Source organism: Leuciscus leuciscus (assembly GCF_965113295.1).
Source record: "Leuciscus leuciscus genome assembly, chromosome: 2".
NCBI classification, from domain to species: domain Eukaryota; kingdom Metazoa; phylum Chordata; class Actinopteri; order Cypriniformes; family Leuciscidae; genus Leuciscus; species Leuciscus leuciscus.
The window spans coordinates 58,298,204-58,316,220 of record NC_138726.1 but is presented as its reverse complement, the minus strand read 5'-3'; the positions used below and the strand labels follow the sequence as shown (position 1 = coordinate 58,316,220).

At 42.0% G+C, this 18,017-nt stretch overlaps 1 pseudogene across 1 annotated transcript; it reads left to right on the top strand.

Moving 5' to 3' along the window:
• The first annotated feature begins 10,070 nt into the window (after positions 1 to 10,070).
• Positions 10,071 to 17,210, top strand: LOC309483483 (centrosome and spindle pole-associated protein 1-like; annotated as a pseudogene). Its single transcript has 3 exons — positions 10,071 to 10,358; positions 11,077 to 12,645; positions 15,641 to 17,210. The product of its transcript is annotated as a centrosome and spindle pole-associated protein 1-like (transcript).
• The last annotated feature ends 807 nt before the right edge of the window (positions 17,211 to 18,017 follow it).

Below are 18,017 nucleotides of genomic sequence, written 5' to 3'. Positions count from 1 at the left end.
GGAAGGTCTGGAAGGTTGGTGGTGTTGTGGAAGTTCACCTCGACCCAGAACAGGTTATTTAGGGTCTCGTCGTCCAGGGAGCTTGTGACGGCCAAACAAACAATCTTTGAAAAAAAGAAAAGAAATGATGGCTCTCCTGAGACAGGACGATAAACTTGGCCCAATCGTCTATTGGGCGGTCCGATCATCTGTCATGTTGTGTTTCAGGTAGGAAGACGAAGACAAAGACAGACAGATCCAGTTCAGAACACTCTGTTTAATCTTAATACTAGTGATGGGACGGTTGATACCGGGACTCCGATGCTCCGACGCAGTTTTCAAAGCACTGTTGTATCACACACTGTACCGGTGCTTGTATCGAAATGACAATTCCACGTGATTGATGACGTTTGACGCCTCGAACGTCATGCAGTTTCGGAAGGTCGGGACAGCTGGTTTGGAAAAAACTGGTAACCTCATCTGTTGCATAAAAAGGGAAATTATTATGGAGGAGGCAATTTTTGTAATGATTTAACACTACACTTCCCTAAACACATAATTTATATTTTTTTTAAACAGAACACCCAACATATTTTTTTTTTTACAATTACTAGCCTATAATTATGATCACATACTTGTATATTTTATATTATTGATCAATATGTGAATCCGTTGACCAGGCTACACATGACACGAGTTGTGGTCTCATTGGCACAAATTCATTTAGATGAGATTAGTTAGAACTGTAATGATCCCACACTTGTATGTCACAGACTTCCGAAGCTTTGTTTGGTCACATGCTTATTCTGTTCTGCAGTGGTTTGTTAGATATGGTGGAGAAAACAAGTCTGACCACCAGATGTCACTAATGCGATTGTGTTAAAAGCATCGAGTAATGAACCTGTGATGAAAGCCTCAAATGCTTCAGAAAGCCTTGCAAACACAAAAATTATAGATTATAAATTATAAGCAAACACAAAATTGAGGATGATGAATGGAACACAGCTGACAAATATTGACTAATGATGAGGAGTGGGAAAACTGAACAGCTGAACATAATGGTGACAATAACACAATTCACGATCATTTAGACAATATTAACATCAGTCTAATTGTGTTTGAAGAATGAACATGTTCTTACTTTAGAGGTTGTGTGTTTCTGTCCTGAGTCTGATGTTTCTGTCTGCAGATTTAAACTACGTGATTATTATATCTGCTCTCATCCCTCATTCAGCTCATCACATCATTTGGTTATAACTCTAAAAAAAAGCCTTTTTCATTTTTCTTCTTAATTTGCTTGTCTCTACATCTTTTCTCTGTGTTGGTCATTGTTGTTGTAATTCTTTGGAAACATGTTCATTTGAATGTGAGTGAAGGATCTGTATATTGTATTTCTATAGCAATTCACAGGAAAAATCCCCCTCAGTATTTGCATTTTCTATTCTTATCATTTATTTTCCATGTTCTTTCACCATCGATACTGTCAGTGACCAATACCTTGTTTCAACACAATATTTAAGATGCAGTCTGTCTCCATCAGCATAATATCTTCATGTTGGATTTTGTGTCATGAACGCTATATGTAGGCTACACAATGTAATGGCCAACAACGGACATGTGCAAAGAAATTAAACGAAAAGACAACAGCAGCAACACACAACTCTTTAATCATGTGAATCAGCAGCACAGAGAACATCCACATTATTTCACTACATAGGAGACATCACTCACTCTTGATATGATGCCAACTCACAGTTAACATTACAACATGATCAATTTTCTCTTTAAAAAAAGAAGAAAAAAAAGTAAAAGGCCCCATACTTGGAATTTGACCTCATTTAACCCACCCAAGTTAGTGCACACACATTAGGAGTAGTGAGTAGTGAACACACACACACACACACACACACACACACACTGCAAACTGTGGACACACACACCAGGGCTCGAAATTAACTTTGTTACTCGGTAGCACTGGTGCTCCCAACTTCAAAAAGTTAGGAGCACCACAACTACAAATTATATATTAACATATTTAATTTATTTAAAAACAACACCAACAATCACTGGGGCTTTACACATCCTTTGGCCAGGATTTGAAATGTCTTCTGGCTCTTGATCATCTCACCTCGATAATATTGGCACAAGATGTTGTTAAATTTGACTTATAATTAGCTGGCGATTAAAATCCTTAATAATCGAACCTGAGATGAACCTGATTTGTTTGCCACACACCTGTCCCTGCATTTTTTGCATGGCACTTGGCACTCTATTGCTATTAATATGGTGTATTAATCTTTGTTAATCTTAGTTAATAAAAATACAGCTGTTCATTGTTTGTTCATGTTACTTCACAGTGATTTAACTATGTTAAAAAAAAAAACAACAAAAAAAAAACAATAATGTAGGCTATTAGTAGCCTAAATGTTGAAATTAACATTAACAATGGTTAACAAATTAACAATTAAGTGCAGTTTATTAATAGTAACCCAGCAGGCACCGGACATCAATATGACGTTAGATTGACGTTGGACCCCAACGTTGGACAGACGTTGCATTTTGGTTGAAAATGAAAATCGGGTTGACGTCAGAACCCAACATCAGATTAACGTAAACTTCCAACGTCTGTCCAAAGTTGGATGTTGACGTCAGACTGACATTGGGTTATGACCTCAACACGATTTTAATTTTCAACCAAAATGCAACGTCTATCCAACGTTGGATGTAGACGTCGATCTAACGTTGGGTTATGTGTCAACTCGATTTTCATTTTCAACCAAAATGCAACGTCTGTCCAACATTGAAGGTAAACGTCAGTCTGACGTTGGGTTATGACGTCAACCCGATGTTGGGAAATCCTCCAACGTTGGACGTTGCATTTTGGTTGAAAATGGAAATCGGTTTGACGTCAGACCCCAAAGTTAAGCTTGACATCAAACTCACATGTTGGGCCAACCTCCAACAGTGGACAGACATTGAATTGTGGTTGTAAATCAATAGAGTTGATGTCTTTAAATCAGCTCCAACTTCAGATATTTGTCAAAACACAACATTAGCTGTCAAATTCCAACTTTAATAGACTTACCTTACCTTATGTCAATTTCTTCTAGTGTTTTGCCTTGAAGACTTCCAAGAGAACCTTTCTCCATGGCAAGTAGAAGTTTAGAAATTTTAGCCCGCTGGGTTGTAGCCTCTGGAAGCCTGTAATATTCTCCGTGGACACGTATATCATGGCCCAAGAAGTCTGCAACTTGATCCAACTCATGTTTTTTTAGGTTCAGGACCTGTGACAAAGTTGCAACATGCTTTCGCAACTGTGTTGACCGGAGGAGCTCAGGGTTCTGAGCACCACACTCATCTGCGTAAATCCTCAGACAGTCTTGTCCTCGATACGAAGTCAAACAGCTGGGTCTTTCAAAAATGTATTGTCTTGTGGAACTCCACACTCTTGTCTTTTGCTTACGAGAAGTGTTAAAGCATCGACCATGTCTGGGAATAGCAAAACTGCAACTTTAGGCCCCTTTTTTACCCTTAATTTCTACTCTACTAAAATGTGCACAAAGTTTCTGCTCAAGCGCTGTAAGGCCAACAGCAACATCTTTGTGAAGAGGAGCTGTGTCCCTCTCTAGGAAACTTAATAAGTGCATCCTTGCAACTTCTCCTCCACGCCTTCGATTGAACAGAATCATTTTGGCAAGAGTCGATCTGCACAGTTCTCCATAGACTTTTGTTGATGTAGTCTTCTTCAAGTTGTCAGAAGCTAAATCAGCGACTGTTTCAAGATGTTGATGAAGACGCTGAACATCTTCAGTAAACGGGAGGGTGGATGGTTTATTAAAATGTCCTTCATGTAAAGTGGTTAAAGCTCCATGAGACACAAGTTCCGACCACTTAGAATTATACTACTTTTTGAAAGTCTGGGTTGACTTAATCCTTGCATCATCTTTAGCCATTAACGCTCTACAGTGTATGATGTCACATAACTTGTTCAAAGAGTGACCCAGCTTAGGAGCAGGGCTTGGAGTATGGTAAGTGTGTTTTGCTGCATCATACACAGATACTCTTTTGACAGCCTGTATAACAATCCACAAATTTGCAGGCTTAACAGCATCCTCAATCGTATGCAATGAAAATTGCTTTCTCAGGATCAACAAAAGTCTCCCAACCTCTCTTAGCTTCTGTCGGATGTAATCATATTTAGACGGATCTTGGCCATGCTTATTTAAAAATGATTGTGCCAGCTGAAGGGTAGTGAAATCACTCCGCACAGCAGCAGAGATGTCATCAGCTTTCATTGGTGTTAGGAGTTTCCAAACACTCTGTGACATTTGCTGACACAAAGCTGAATCAGACATTGTTGCTAAAGCCAGTACCTTATTTCTTCCTGGTTGTTCCTGATCCACTGACTTAGGACAGTTCCATACATGTCTCCACAGATCTCTGTGTAGGAACATTGCATGGCAATTCATGCAATTCACATAATCATCTGGATTGTAATTTTTCTTCGGTTTACGTTTGAGTTTTAATTGCCCAGATCCACTGGCTAAAACACTTGCATTATGTTCATAATTTACTTTATTTCGTAGTTTGTCCAGCAGTTCTTACGTTCCTTGGAATGCTTCGGCAAGGCCAGAGCCCTAGCAACATCCACATTTGTGTTTTCATGAATTTTTAACCCTCTGGGGTCTGAGGGGTTTTTGGGGTCCTTGAGATGTTCTGACATGCCCTGACATTTGTGCTTTTTTCAGTTGCTTATAAACATATTAATGGCAAAGGTATAATTACACTCTATTTAGCACAAACAGGGCTACCATAATATGTGAGCAACATGTATGTACATGTTTGTATTTTTGAGAGAATAATGTTTATGCGTGGTTATTGAAAAAACTAAAAACTAAAGTTTCTGAAATAAGGCCACAAAACACATACTAAATATGTGACAATAAGACTTTTGACTAATTGATGTCATTGCCTAGAGTTTTTTCTTCAAAATGATGTGAAAATCATCCTGCCCTTATCATTCACATAACACAATACATTGATTTAAATCTTGTAAAACACTTTTTGTTTGTAAAGACAATATGCGCAAGGGGCGTCAACCATTCAACAGCATCATGCATATGTAGTGATTCACACCTGAGGAGACAATGGGGCCCGCATACTTAATGAGCCATTCATTCAGGTGTGTCACCTATAGCCACAAGAAAGAATGCAAGAGCTATATATATATATATATATATATAAATATATATATATATATATTCTACCAAATTGGTTCACAGTTGGAAGCATTTAAATTTTTTGAAAATTTTTTTGCACAAATTTTGCTTGCAAATTGTATAATATCCAAGGAAAACATGTCTAGTAATTGTGCAGTTAATTCTCATACTGTATTTTCAGTTTTGGAATATGTATCCTCTCCCCAAATTTGTCATTAATAAAACACAATAAAAATTATTTAAAGAAAAGGCTTATATTTACCTTTTAAAATTTGTTTACATCTACCTTGTAAATATATATTTTTATTAAAAAGGTTACAATTACAACAACAATTGAAGTGTAATCTTTCTTTGTAAAAACTAAAGTATACATTTTATCATATATATTTCAAAGTTAAGGATTCATTACTTCGAATATAGCCTACATTGACAAAACATACTATATTTAACATATTAGCAAAAATTGGCAAACAAAAGCTTATTTGAGGTGGCAGATATTTTACAGTAAAAATGTGTAATCTATCCAAAACTAATCAACGAAATGTTGTCTTTCATATGTCTGTAACATCGGTCTTTCGTTTTTATTATAAGGAATATAAATGTTAATAATTTGCTTATACAAATACATTTTATTTCAACACATTTCAGTTGTGGTAAACAGCGCATCGCTGCCGTTCATTCATTCACACAGAAACGCGATTTACTTGAGAATGAAAAAAAACTTACTACAGTATTCCATCCGTTGCTCCTCGAAATACCAGCACTTCTGAGGTACGTTTTCCATTATTATTATTCCTCACAGCGCTGCGAGACAGTGTAGACAACTACACTTATCATCTGAATAAACTTGATGTGTTTTCTCGAGCTGATATGTGGGCGTTCACAGTTTGTATGGGATCGTCTCAGTCATTTGCGTTTGAATAGCGCGCGCTCTCCGTGGGCGGGGCCGATTAAAACGTAATGAGCTGAGATGAGCTCGACTGGAATCGCTCTCTTTTAATACAGATTTCACAAGATGAGAATATTTGTTTTTTATATAAATTACTTCATTTAAAAGAAGAGAAGTCAAGCTTCATGCCTGTGTGTCTGTATGCCTGTTTGACTGAGTATTCGCTCAGTTATTGTTCATTTTCGGACGCGTTTCAGAATGGACTTCACTGGCAGAGAGAAGGCAGAACTCGCTTCGTGTTTATTTTTCTTTATTTGGCAAAAAGCACAACACTTTGTTTTTATTGTGAGTATACACAAAAATAATACACATTTAACAGAATCGATTGATGTATGAAACTCCTATGGAAAATCAAAATCAACTGAGTATTTATGAGTTTCTTTTACACTGATTAAAAAAAAGCGAGCTGGTATGGCCGGCGATACCTCCGACCTCAGGGGGTTAAGTGTCTTGTGAATTTCGATTTTTCCAAAAATATAACAGTAATTCTTATGTACTGAAGTGGATATTTCAGAGGACGGTACAGATGGACCTTCCCCACATTCTGTGGTATCCTCAGCCCCTATATTTTCAACCCCTACTTTGTTGTAAACTTCGAATACCTGCTCGCCTTTCCTGCATTACTTTTTCAGCTGTGCTGTGCAGACTGCATCTTCAGGTAGTGAATCTTTAACTAAGACACAATATGACTTCAACAGTAAATATGAGGACATAAAACACAACACATTTTCCAATCTGACTGTAGTAACCTAAACCTGGATCTTCACCCAACCCCCACAACATGACATCTACAGTAAATATGAGGACATAAAACACAATAAAAAACAATGGGGCGGTACTTACGCCTACGTCCAGCGTGACCTTTCCAACGTGATTACGTAATGCCTGGCGCGTCGCAGACCAGCACAAGATGAACAATTGTGGTTAAAAAGTATATATATACTGTATATATATATATATATATATATATATATATATATATTTTAGAAAATGACAGATCGTTTCGCTAGATAAAGACCCTATTCCTCAGCTGGGATCGTGCAGAGCCCTTTGAAGCATTTCAAAGCCCTTTGGAAACTGTATTGATTTGGACTTCAACAATTTGGTTACCATTGAAGTCCATTGTGTGGAGAAAAATCCTGAAATGTTTTCCTCAAAAAAAGTCTCGGGTTACGACTGTAACCCTTGTTCCCTGAGAAAGGGAATGAGAACTGCGTCGAATGACACTTTGGAGGAACGCCCCCTCAGCGTAGCGCCTCTGAAGCATGAATGAAAATAAGCCATTCCTGATTGGTGTTGCGTCATGATGTAATGTTTGACGGCATAAGCGGAAGCTACAAAGGGACGTCGGCACACAACAGAGTTAGCTTCTGTGATGAAGCAAGCGCTCCCAGGCAGGGGAAGGTGTGGCGAAGGGACGCAGTTCTCGTTCCCTTTCTCAGGGAACAAGGGTTACAGTCGTAACCCGAGACATTCCCTTTCGAGGGAACGAGAACTGCGTCGAATGACATTTTGGGGGAACGAGTACCCACTATGCCTCAACGAGCCCTGCCTGTCCCAGAGTGAAGCTGTGCACAGGCACACTTAGGACGAGAGCACAAAGATGCCAGGTGTAGATGGAATGTCCAGGCTATAAAATCTAATGAAAGTGTGAGGGGTGGCCCATCCTGCTGCATCGCATCGCCTGCTGGATCGGGGCCCCTGAGAGGAGGGCTCTAGAGGACGCCATGCCTCTGGTCGAATGAGCCCTCACAGCCAAAGGTGAAGGCAAATTGCGCACCTGGTAGGCCATAGATATAGCTTGAACAATCCAGTTGCTAATGGTCTGTTTGGAAGCGGGAAGCCCCTTCTTGGGCGACCCGAAACACACTAGCAACTGGTCTGACTTCTGCCATGAAGAGGACCTCTGAATATATAATTTAAGAGCTCTGACAGGGCAGAGCAGATGAAGTCTCCCCTCACCCGCCGTCACGTGAGGTGGAGGATGAAAAGCCTGCAGAACCGCAGGCCGTGCCACATTCGATGGCACCTTAGGCAAATAGCCCGGGATGTAGGATGGCTTTAATATCGCCTGGAGCAAACTCCAGGCACCAATTGGATATAGAGAGCGCCTGCAGATCTCCAAGGTTCTGGGTCAGCCGACTCCAGAGGTTCGAAGGGGGCCTCAACCAACCCTTCGAGAACCACCGCCAGGTCCCAAGTGGGAACCCTGGTACGAGCCGCAGGTCTCATCCTCCAAGCCCCACGGAGGAAACGAATGACCAACTGCTGTCTCCCCAGAGGCCCATCACCCAGAGGAGCGTGGAAAGCCAAACTGGCAGCCACGTACACCTTGAGTGTGGACAGGGTAAGACCAGCCGAGAAGTGGTCTTGGAGGAACTCCAGTACTGAAGCCACTGGGCAGCTCACGCTCTCTACACCATACGGCGAAAACATTCCATTTTAGGCCGTACAACTTCCTCATGGAGGGAGCTCTAGAGCTGAGTATGGTCTCCACTACTCCTGCTGACAGGCCAGCCTCTCGGTACTGTGCCCCCTCAGGAGCCAGACCCACAGTTTCCATAGTTCCGGACGAGGGTGAAATATTGTGCCCTCTGCCTGTGTCAGCAGGTCCTTCCTGATGGGAATCTCCCATGGAAAGCTCTCCAGGAGCGATATTATGTCTGAGAACCATACTCGGGCCAGCCACGATGGGGCTACCAACAGTAGACTGATCCCATCACGACGGACTCTCTCTAGAACTCCTGGGAGCAGAGCGATCGGGGGAAATGCGTACAGATGCAGCCTCGGCCATGTCTGTACCATGCCATCCAACCCCAGCGGGGATGGATGTGTGAGGGAGAACCACAGCGGACAGTGGGTCGTCTCTCGAGACGCAAATAGATCCACTTCCACTGGGCCGAACCTCTGACATATTGGAGCCACGATTGGGTGGGGTCTCCATTCCCCGGGCCTCAGCCCCTGCCTTGACAGGATGTCTGCTCCCTGATTCTGATTCCACGGGATGTATGTTGCTCTGAGAGACAACAGTTTCCCTTGCGACCACAGGAGGATCTGATGCGCCAGTCTGCATAGAGGGTGAGACCTCAGACCCCCCTGATGGTTTATATAGGCCACCACTGACCTCATGGACTGATTCCCTCATGGACTTTTCTTCTAAATTATTAGACTCTGCCCTTTGCGTGGGCTGTGTGTGAACTGTTGCAGCTTCAAGCACTTGGATCGTTGTGTATGAATTCTCACTTGGCTCATTAACAACTTTGAACTGAATACTACCTATGTGCACAATTAAATATTGTAAATACCTGTCATCTTATTTCACTGTAATATACTCCACAACTTGGCACCACAACCTTGTGTCTGAGTTTCATAAAACCCAGCCTTTTCCTCCTTGAGCTGAACCTAGTTCATCTGATACTGGTCTACTATTTCTACCTACCATTGCAGCACTTATACATGCTACATGTGTGTTGCTGCTGTTGTCCTTTTTTACTTTGCACGTCCGCATTAAATTGTGTGCATACAGTGCTCCAATATGAACAAATATAGTGCTGATGGAGACAGACTGCGTCTTAAATTTTGTGTCTGGGATGCAGAAACAAGGTATACCAATGACCGCATTGACAGTATTGATGGTGAAAGAACATGGAAAACAAATGATGAGAATAGAAAATGCAAATACTGAGGGGGATTTTTGAAGGAGCGCGCTTCTGCCAGGCTCCAGTTGCCATGGCGGTGCAGGAGGGAAGAGGCCGCTCATGGAAGGCTAGATGAGCGGCTTCTTTCTGGCCATAACCCGCTAGCTCCCATGAGCCTTCCATTTCTTTCCAATCTGCAATTTTGAGATCGAGAAGGCATAGAAGAACCTGTACTCTGCCCGCATTGATCGGTATCAGCATGCCAATCATGCAAATATCGAGGAAATGCGCGAGCACGGGTACTTGTCTATGCCTCCAATTGAAGAGCCGTTTGCGAGCTATTTCTCGCTGGGTGGCACATCGACACTGAAAGCTCCGGCCCTGCCATCTAAACCGTTGAAGACTGCAAAAGCAGCAGCAGGTCAGGCTGGGGCATCACTGCACACAATAGCAGTGCTCCAGGCATACCAAGCCAATCTGCTGAGAGACTTGGACCAGGGTCAGGGCCACCAAGCAGACTGCCACAACGGTCAGGAGATCAATGGTGGCTATGGTGACCATGGAAAGACATCTGTGGGTGAACTTGGCGAGCATCCGGAAGAAAGAGAAGGCCTTTCTTCTCGATGCTTCAGTTTCAGTTGTTCGGCACATCCAGTTGTAACAATCCACCCTTTAATGTTCTTTTTAAACAGCTGTGTTACTATAAACACACAAGGGAATCTTTGGAATGAAAGCAGTAATCACAAATACCACAAAACTTCAACAATGTCACATACTCAATACTTTCTTAAACATATAAATATGCATAAGAGCAGGTGTAAAGGAATTAATAAGGCACACAGCAACAAACAAATATTCAGACGGCGCTGAACACCATTCAACAAAAGACGCATCAAACAGTTCAATTGTGTAATGTATTTAGTTTTCACTGTGTATTTTGGTAAGAATGGGGGATGTCTCTTTAAGGCTTCGGCCGCCCTTAATTTCTAACAAAGCGCACCCAAGCTTATTTAGGGGTGTGGAGAGAATCAGCAGGACAGGGGTGTGTTTTTGAATACATGGCGCCAGTATTGTTTGCTGCAGCTATAGAGAGTTAAAGCTTGTTCCTTATGGTTTGATTTTCAAACGATACGTTAAGAGGCGGCTTTAATGGAGGAGAGAAGAACAGATAATTATTCAATCACCTGGACTGTTTACCCGTGTGCGCGCCTCCGGTAAGAGGACGTGCCCAGATCCAAACTTTCAAATCCGTGTGGATTAACATTGCCCGACGATCTACGGATCCGGTGAGATCAGCTTCATTTTTTTATTTTTTGGCGTGGTATACCACTGGCGCTTTATGTCTGAGAAAAGAAATCAAATGATTGCTGATCCACTTCCACAGTCCCACATGCTGTCTCTCCCCATAAAAGAACGGAGTTCAGCGAAGGAAAAGCTGCAAATTGAGAGAAAGGAGGAGTATAATCTGTTTCTCCGAGGGCAAAAGGGAGCACTGAAAATAGGGAAAACTTCGAGTACTCCACAGGCCCTGGAGAGAGATGGTTTTGGATCTATTACTCCAAAGTACCCAGCTGGTTCTCCAGAGGTACAAGCGCAAAGGGGCATTCAGGGCCCAGAGAACATTGTGTTCTCAAGGAGGGATGTTGCCACTCTAACTGAGCCCACTTCCGGAGTGCCCAAGGTATCAAGGCCATGGAGACAGTGGGCAGAGACGCCTGATCGCTGGGGAGGCCCTCACCAAGATCAAATCAGTTCTGATGAGGAGATAGAACTCCTTGAGAAGGAAAGGCTTAGAAACATACAGGAAGACATTGGTGCCAACAGGAGAGGAGGAAAACACAGCTCACATAGTCTACAAGCACCGACTCGAGCGTAAAACAGATCTCTAAGCGAGCAGAACATGACAGAGTTTGCTACAGGACTCATGATTGGTTCTGCTGAAGGGGAGGATGCCTCTAAGAGGAGGAAGCAACGTTACAAACTTGAGCTGCTACAGCAAATAGCCGAAAAAGAGAGGAACAAAAGAAAGGAAAAGGAGCTTGAGTTGAGAGTGGCTGCAACAGGTGCTGTTGATCCAGAAAAAAAGGCAGACCGAATCAAACAATTTGGTGCCATGACCCAGGAATACGAAGACAGGAGAAGGGATGTGCCTTACCAACCAGGGCTGGGTCTTGGGGTCTTCAGGGATGACTCTGCCAGGCGGAAACTTCCACAAGCACCAAGAGAGAGCGCACCTCCCGAGGGACCTTGTGTTGCTTTCCAGTCCCCGACTCTGGACCACAGCACTGTCTTAAGCAGATTGGCTAACACATCAGGCCTTGGTCTGGAAGCTCGAGCAGGGTATGGGGCCAATGGTGCAACCACTGTTACTGAAGACAAACACAGAAGCCTCTCAAGAACCCTGGGGGAGATAGTTGGCCCAAGAATTACAGGTGTGCATCCTCCTTTGGGTCCCTCCATCCCTGACTCCTATCAAACGCCTTATGATAATGCATATTACTATTATGGAGCCAGAAATCCTCTAGACCCCAATCTGGCCTACTATGGACCAGCAGGGGGTCAACAGTCACACATCCCTCCAGAAGCACATTGGCCCGTTCTGCAGCCTCCCTCTGGAGGCCTTACACAACCGATCAGCCATGCTGGAGTTGTTCCCTCAGAACCAGCGTTCTTTTCTTCCAAGAGGCTGCAGCAGCCCAAGGAAAGTGCTGTTAGCTATCAGGAAGCCCTTAAGAAGCAGATTCAAGAACGACAGCAGAGACGGTATCATGAGAAGGTGGAAAAAGAGCTGTATGACGCTAAAATAGAGGCTGAGATGAAGGCCTACAAGCAGACTGCCGCTTTTTCACAGCGGCAGACTGCCATTAACCCTCTGAGGTCGACAAACGCGCCCACGCGTTTTGCTGGATTTTTTTCAGTTCAGTTCAAAAGAAATTAATTTTGCTCTGTTGACTTTGATATTACAAGCAAGTTTCATACATCAATCGATTCTGTTAAATGTGTATTATTTTTGTGTATACTCACAATAAAAACAAAGTGTTGTGCTTTTTGCCAAATAAAGAAAAATAAACGTGATGCGAGTTCTGCCTTCTCTCTGTCAGTGAAGACCATTCTGAAACGCGTCCGAAAATGAACAATAACTCAACGAATACTGAGTCAAACAGGCATACAGTCACACAGGCATGAAGCTTGAATTCTCTTCTTTAAAATGAGGTAATTTATATAAAAAAAAAATATTCTCATCTTGTGAAATCTGTGTTAAAAGAGAGCGATTCCAGTCGAGCTCATTAGAGCTCATTCAAAGGTAATGTGACTCCGCCCACGGAGAGCGCGCGCTATTCAAACGCAAATTACTGAGGCAAACCTGTGAACGCCCCCATATCAGCTCGAGAAAACACAAGTTTAATCATATCATTGTAGCCTACGTGTTTACACCATCTGGCAGCGCTGTGAGGAATAATAATAACGGAAAATCTACCTCAGAGTGCGGGTATTGCAGGAGAGAGGATCCGAATATGTAGTAAGTTTTTTTTCCTTCTCAAGTTAATCGCGTTTCTGTGAATGAATGAACGGCAGCCGCAGAGATGCGCGCTGTTTATCACAGCTCGCAAAAAGACAGTTTAAATTTAAATTGCGTCTCTGTGTGAATGAATGATGATGTTTTAGCAAACTGTATTGCTATACTGAGATGAGTAAACTGAAAATTAACATTTATATGCCCTAATATTTCATAAAAACAACGTTACAGTCAGGCGTTTCTGTTTGTGAATGAATGTTTCGGTTTTAGCAAACTGTATTGCTATACTGAGTAAAAATCGACTGAAATGTTGAAATAAAATGTATTTGTATAAGCAACGTATTAAACTGCAAATTAACATTTATATTTCTTATAATAAAAACGAAAGACCTATGTTACAGACATATGAAAGACAACATTTCGTTGATTAGTTTTGGATAGATTATACATTTTTACTGTAAAATATCTGCCAACTCAAATAAGCCAATATTTGTTTGCCAATATTTGCTCATGTTAAATATAGTATGTTTTGTCAAAAATAAAGTAATCAAATAATCAATCAAATCCTTAACTTTGAAATATGTATGATAAAATGTATACTTTAGTTTTTACAAAGAAAGATTACTCTTGAATTGTTGTTGTAATTGTAACCTTTTTAATAAAAAAATATATTTACAAGGTAGATGTAAACAAACTATTAAAAGGTAATAAGGTAATAAGCCTTTTCTTTAAATAATTTTTATTGTGTTTTATTAGTGACAAATTTGGGGAGAGGATAAATATTCCAAAACTGAAAATACAGTATGAGAATTAACTGCACAATTACTAGACATGTTTTCCTTGGATATTATAGGCCAAATTGCAAGCACACTATGTGGAAAAAAATAAATAATTGAGATGCTTCCAACTGTTGCTCTTGCATTCTTGTGGCTCAGTGACTCACCTGAATGAAAGGGTCATTAAGTATGCAGGCCCCATTGTCTCCTAAGGTGTGAACCACTAAATATGCATGATCGTTGACGCCCACTCCGCATATTGCCTTTCCAAACAGAAAGTGCTTTGCAAAATTCAAATCAATGTATTGTGTTATGTGAATGATAAGGGCAGGATGATTTTCACATCATTTTGAAGAAAAAACACTAGGCAATGACATCTATTAGACAAAAGTCTTATTGGCACATATTTAGTATGTGTTTTATGGCCTTATTTCAGAAACTTTAGTTTTTAGTTTTTTCAATAACCACGCATAAACATTATTCTCTCAAAAATGCAGACATGTACATTCTTGTTGCTCACATATTATGGTAGCCCTGTTTGTGCTAAATAGTGTGTAATTTTTTTTTGCCATTAATATGTTTATAAGCAACTGAAAAAAGCACAAATGTCAGGGCATGTCAGAACATCTCAAGGACCCCAAAAACCCCTCAGACCTCAGAGGGTTAAAATATGTCCGTTTTGTTTGTTATGTTTCTTTTCTTTTCATTTCTTTATTAAGTTAATTTAGACAAATGTTTGGAGCATAAAAAAAAAAATAAAAAAATAAAAAGACGACCAAGCAAGCCCGAGCCAACAGCGAGTAAAACATGTTTGATCAATTTAGCCTCTCAAATCAACGCTAATACTTTACTTAGCTACAATAAAATCCATAGATATAAAACACTTCAAGCATATCACACAGACAGTATAGTTTAATGTTTATTTATTAAACCACAGTGAGTAACATTTTTTGAAATACTGAGGCAGGCTCAGGCTGCTCGCAACAGCGCTCGCAAACGAAATGAGCAATAGTCAATCTAAACAAATAAAGTAAAATAAATCAAAAACAAACTTGCAGGTTATCTTACCTCAAAAATGCACCACAGAACATGGCCATTCTTTTTTCCAGTAGTTTCCAACAGTTAAACGAAAATAAAGTCCAATCAAACGAAAAGTTAGAACAGTCTCTTACAGAGCATCGTGGAGAAAAAGAATAGCATCCACAGTGGAAGATTTCTATCTTCTCTTCTATCACTCGCGATTTTTCTCTTAATATTCTCCATTATTTGCACATGAGGTGAATCGTTGGTTCTGCGGACGGGAAATCTTCTGTGTGTGTGCGTGCGTGCGTGCGTGCGAGACTGTCATGTCACTCTTTGTCAGTGTAATTATAAGATTATGATGATTATGACTTTCTATATGTTTGTTTGTTCTATGTTTGTTTTTCTATCGTCGACGTCAACTTCTCGTTTTTTTTTAATTAATGTCTAAACATATAAAAAGAAGGATAACCCAAAAAAGGCCCGAGGCCCGGCCCGCATGTGAACTATGACGTGAAAATTGGCCCGAAGCCCGGCCCTAGGGGCGTAAAAAAGTCGGGGCCCGTCGGGCTCGGGCTGAAATGCAGGGCTTTACTCCACAGCAGCTCCGTGACCAGGAATTGTACAAGGAGTGTTTGAAGCAACAGATCGAGGAAAAGAGGATAAAGGAGGCAGAAGAGAGGGAGCGGAGCCGGCTCGAGGACGAGAAAGAAGAGAGGCGGATTGCCGAACAGCGAGCTCGGATCGAAAGAGAGTATGAGGAAGAGCAGGAGAGGAAGCGTCAGAAAGAGAAAGAGCATATAGACAAAAATGGGGAGTTGATCAGGCAAGCCGAAGAGCGCCGTAAAGAGGCTGAAAAACTGAAGAAAGAAGAGGAGAAAGAGGACAAAGCCCTGAGGGAGAGACACGAAAGAGAGATGCAGACACATCTGAAGGAGGTCCACAGGGCACCGTCACCACCCCTACCAGCCTTGCAGAAGAGACTACGTAAGCAGCTTCCTAGACCTCCATCGGCGGAGAGCCACCGCTCTTCTGCAACTGTGTCTATGCACTCGATGTCAGCACCACATTCTCCCCCGGTGCCTGCCCGCAGGAACGAGATCAGGGCCACAGAAGAAAAGCAGACAGTGATCAGGGAGTTATCAGCCTTGCGTAGGCAGCTGCGGAGCAAACAGAGACACCTGGAGGGACAGTTAATGCAGTCCAACACAAATTACCACATCCCTCCCGTTCATGGCAGGCCAAGAGAACACCTCCGAGAGGATGTTTTTGATGTGGCAAGACTACGCAGACAAGTACCCAGCAGGAGGCCGGCTTCCCACACCACTGCAGCAACCAACATGCACAACCTACAAGATTTTAATCATCTGAAGTACAGAGAAGGTGCATCCCGTGAGGAGGTGCGGCAGGCATATCCAGACCCCCCCAGTGATGATCACAGCCTAGATATCCAGCAACAGGCTCTGTTACGACAACAGCAACGAACCATCAACAGCCTGAGGAGGGGCAAAGCTGCTGATTACTTTGATGTGGTGTCTTCAGGACAGCAGCATCATAAGCAGAGGCTGAATTCTGCAGAGGATCCAGGCAGACGCTTGCTGTTAGACTCAGAGAGCGCCTTTATTGACCCCAGCGGCGATTCATTCCGTCTCCAATCCAGGAGTGACCAGAGAGCGAGACCGGCAGTTAGGAAGGCGGACGTGACTGGTGATGTGGTAAACGGGTACACTCGACCTGACAGCGGTCCTGACAACCAGTCCCTGCACTCGCTAACCAGCGCAGAAATAGAGCGGCTGAGGGAGCGTACAAAGAACAAGATGACATCGCTGAACAACATGAGAGAACACGACTGGAGATCAGGGGAAGCGTCAGCTGAGGAAGGGGAGGAGCTATGGCCACAGACTCCTTCAACCAATCGGCCTGTTTCCATTGACACCATTGCCACAGAGCCCTGGTTACGTCCTAGTTCCTCAGATACGCTGAAGAGATTCACGGGCGGTCGCAGGCCATCCAGCCGAAACCATGCAGGCCAGGATTGGGAAGGGCCGTCCACTTATCATGGTTAAATCTAATTCTGAATTCTTAACCAGTTTTGTCACTTTGTATAGCTATTTTACACGTTTATTCAAACGTGTGCACATGATGCTAAAGATGAATGTTTACAATTTATCAGTCAAGTTTCTTTAATATTGTAAATTGTTGTGAAATGAGATATTACACAAGAATACATACGAGTTTCCTTCATCACATATAAACATTATATATAACTAATGTAACCATACGAGTTACTGTTCCAAATAACACTTAAATTAAGGTGACAATGTTAGACAGTGGTTGGAAAATTCATATTTTTTAGTTTTAAAAAGGGAATTTTGCCACAGATGTAGTTCATCACAAGGCCGTATCCCTGTCTTGAACTTTGGACAGGACCTGTAGAATGATGGGGTATTTCCCTTTAAGGCCAGCCCCTCCTCCCATGTCGAAAAACAGAGAGTACATGTGGAGAGGGCAGATTAGTAAAACAACTGTACGGATCAAGACGGCTTCTGTGTTTCTGTTTATCAAAAAATACATGGTGTAAGAAGCAGGATAAAATGGCCCAGGGACTTCGCCGTATCAATCCGTTGATCTTTGATGACAACGTTGCAGATAACTGGAGAAAGTTTGAAAAGGAATGGCATATCTACTGCTAAACATAAATGTATAAATCATAGAAAGTACAAGCCTACACATTGTTAAACCTTGCCGGTCCCGAAGCGGTTGATAAGTCTGAAACATTTGTGTATGCTGACGGGGAAGATCATGAGGAGGTACTTCCAACTAAATTCTCTGAATTGTGCTTACCCGCAAAAAACGTCATCATGGATAGACAAACAGTTACTCCGTGAAAAAAAAACTCACCTTGGACTTGGTTGTTAA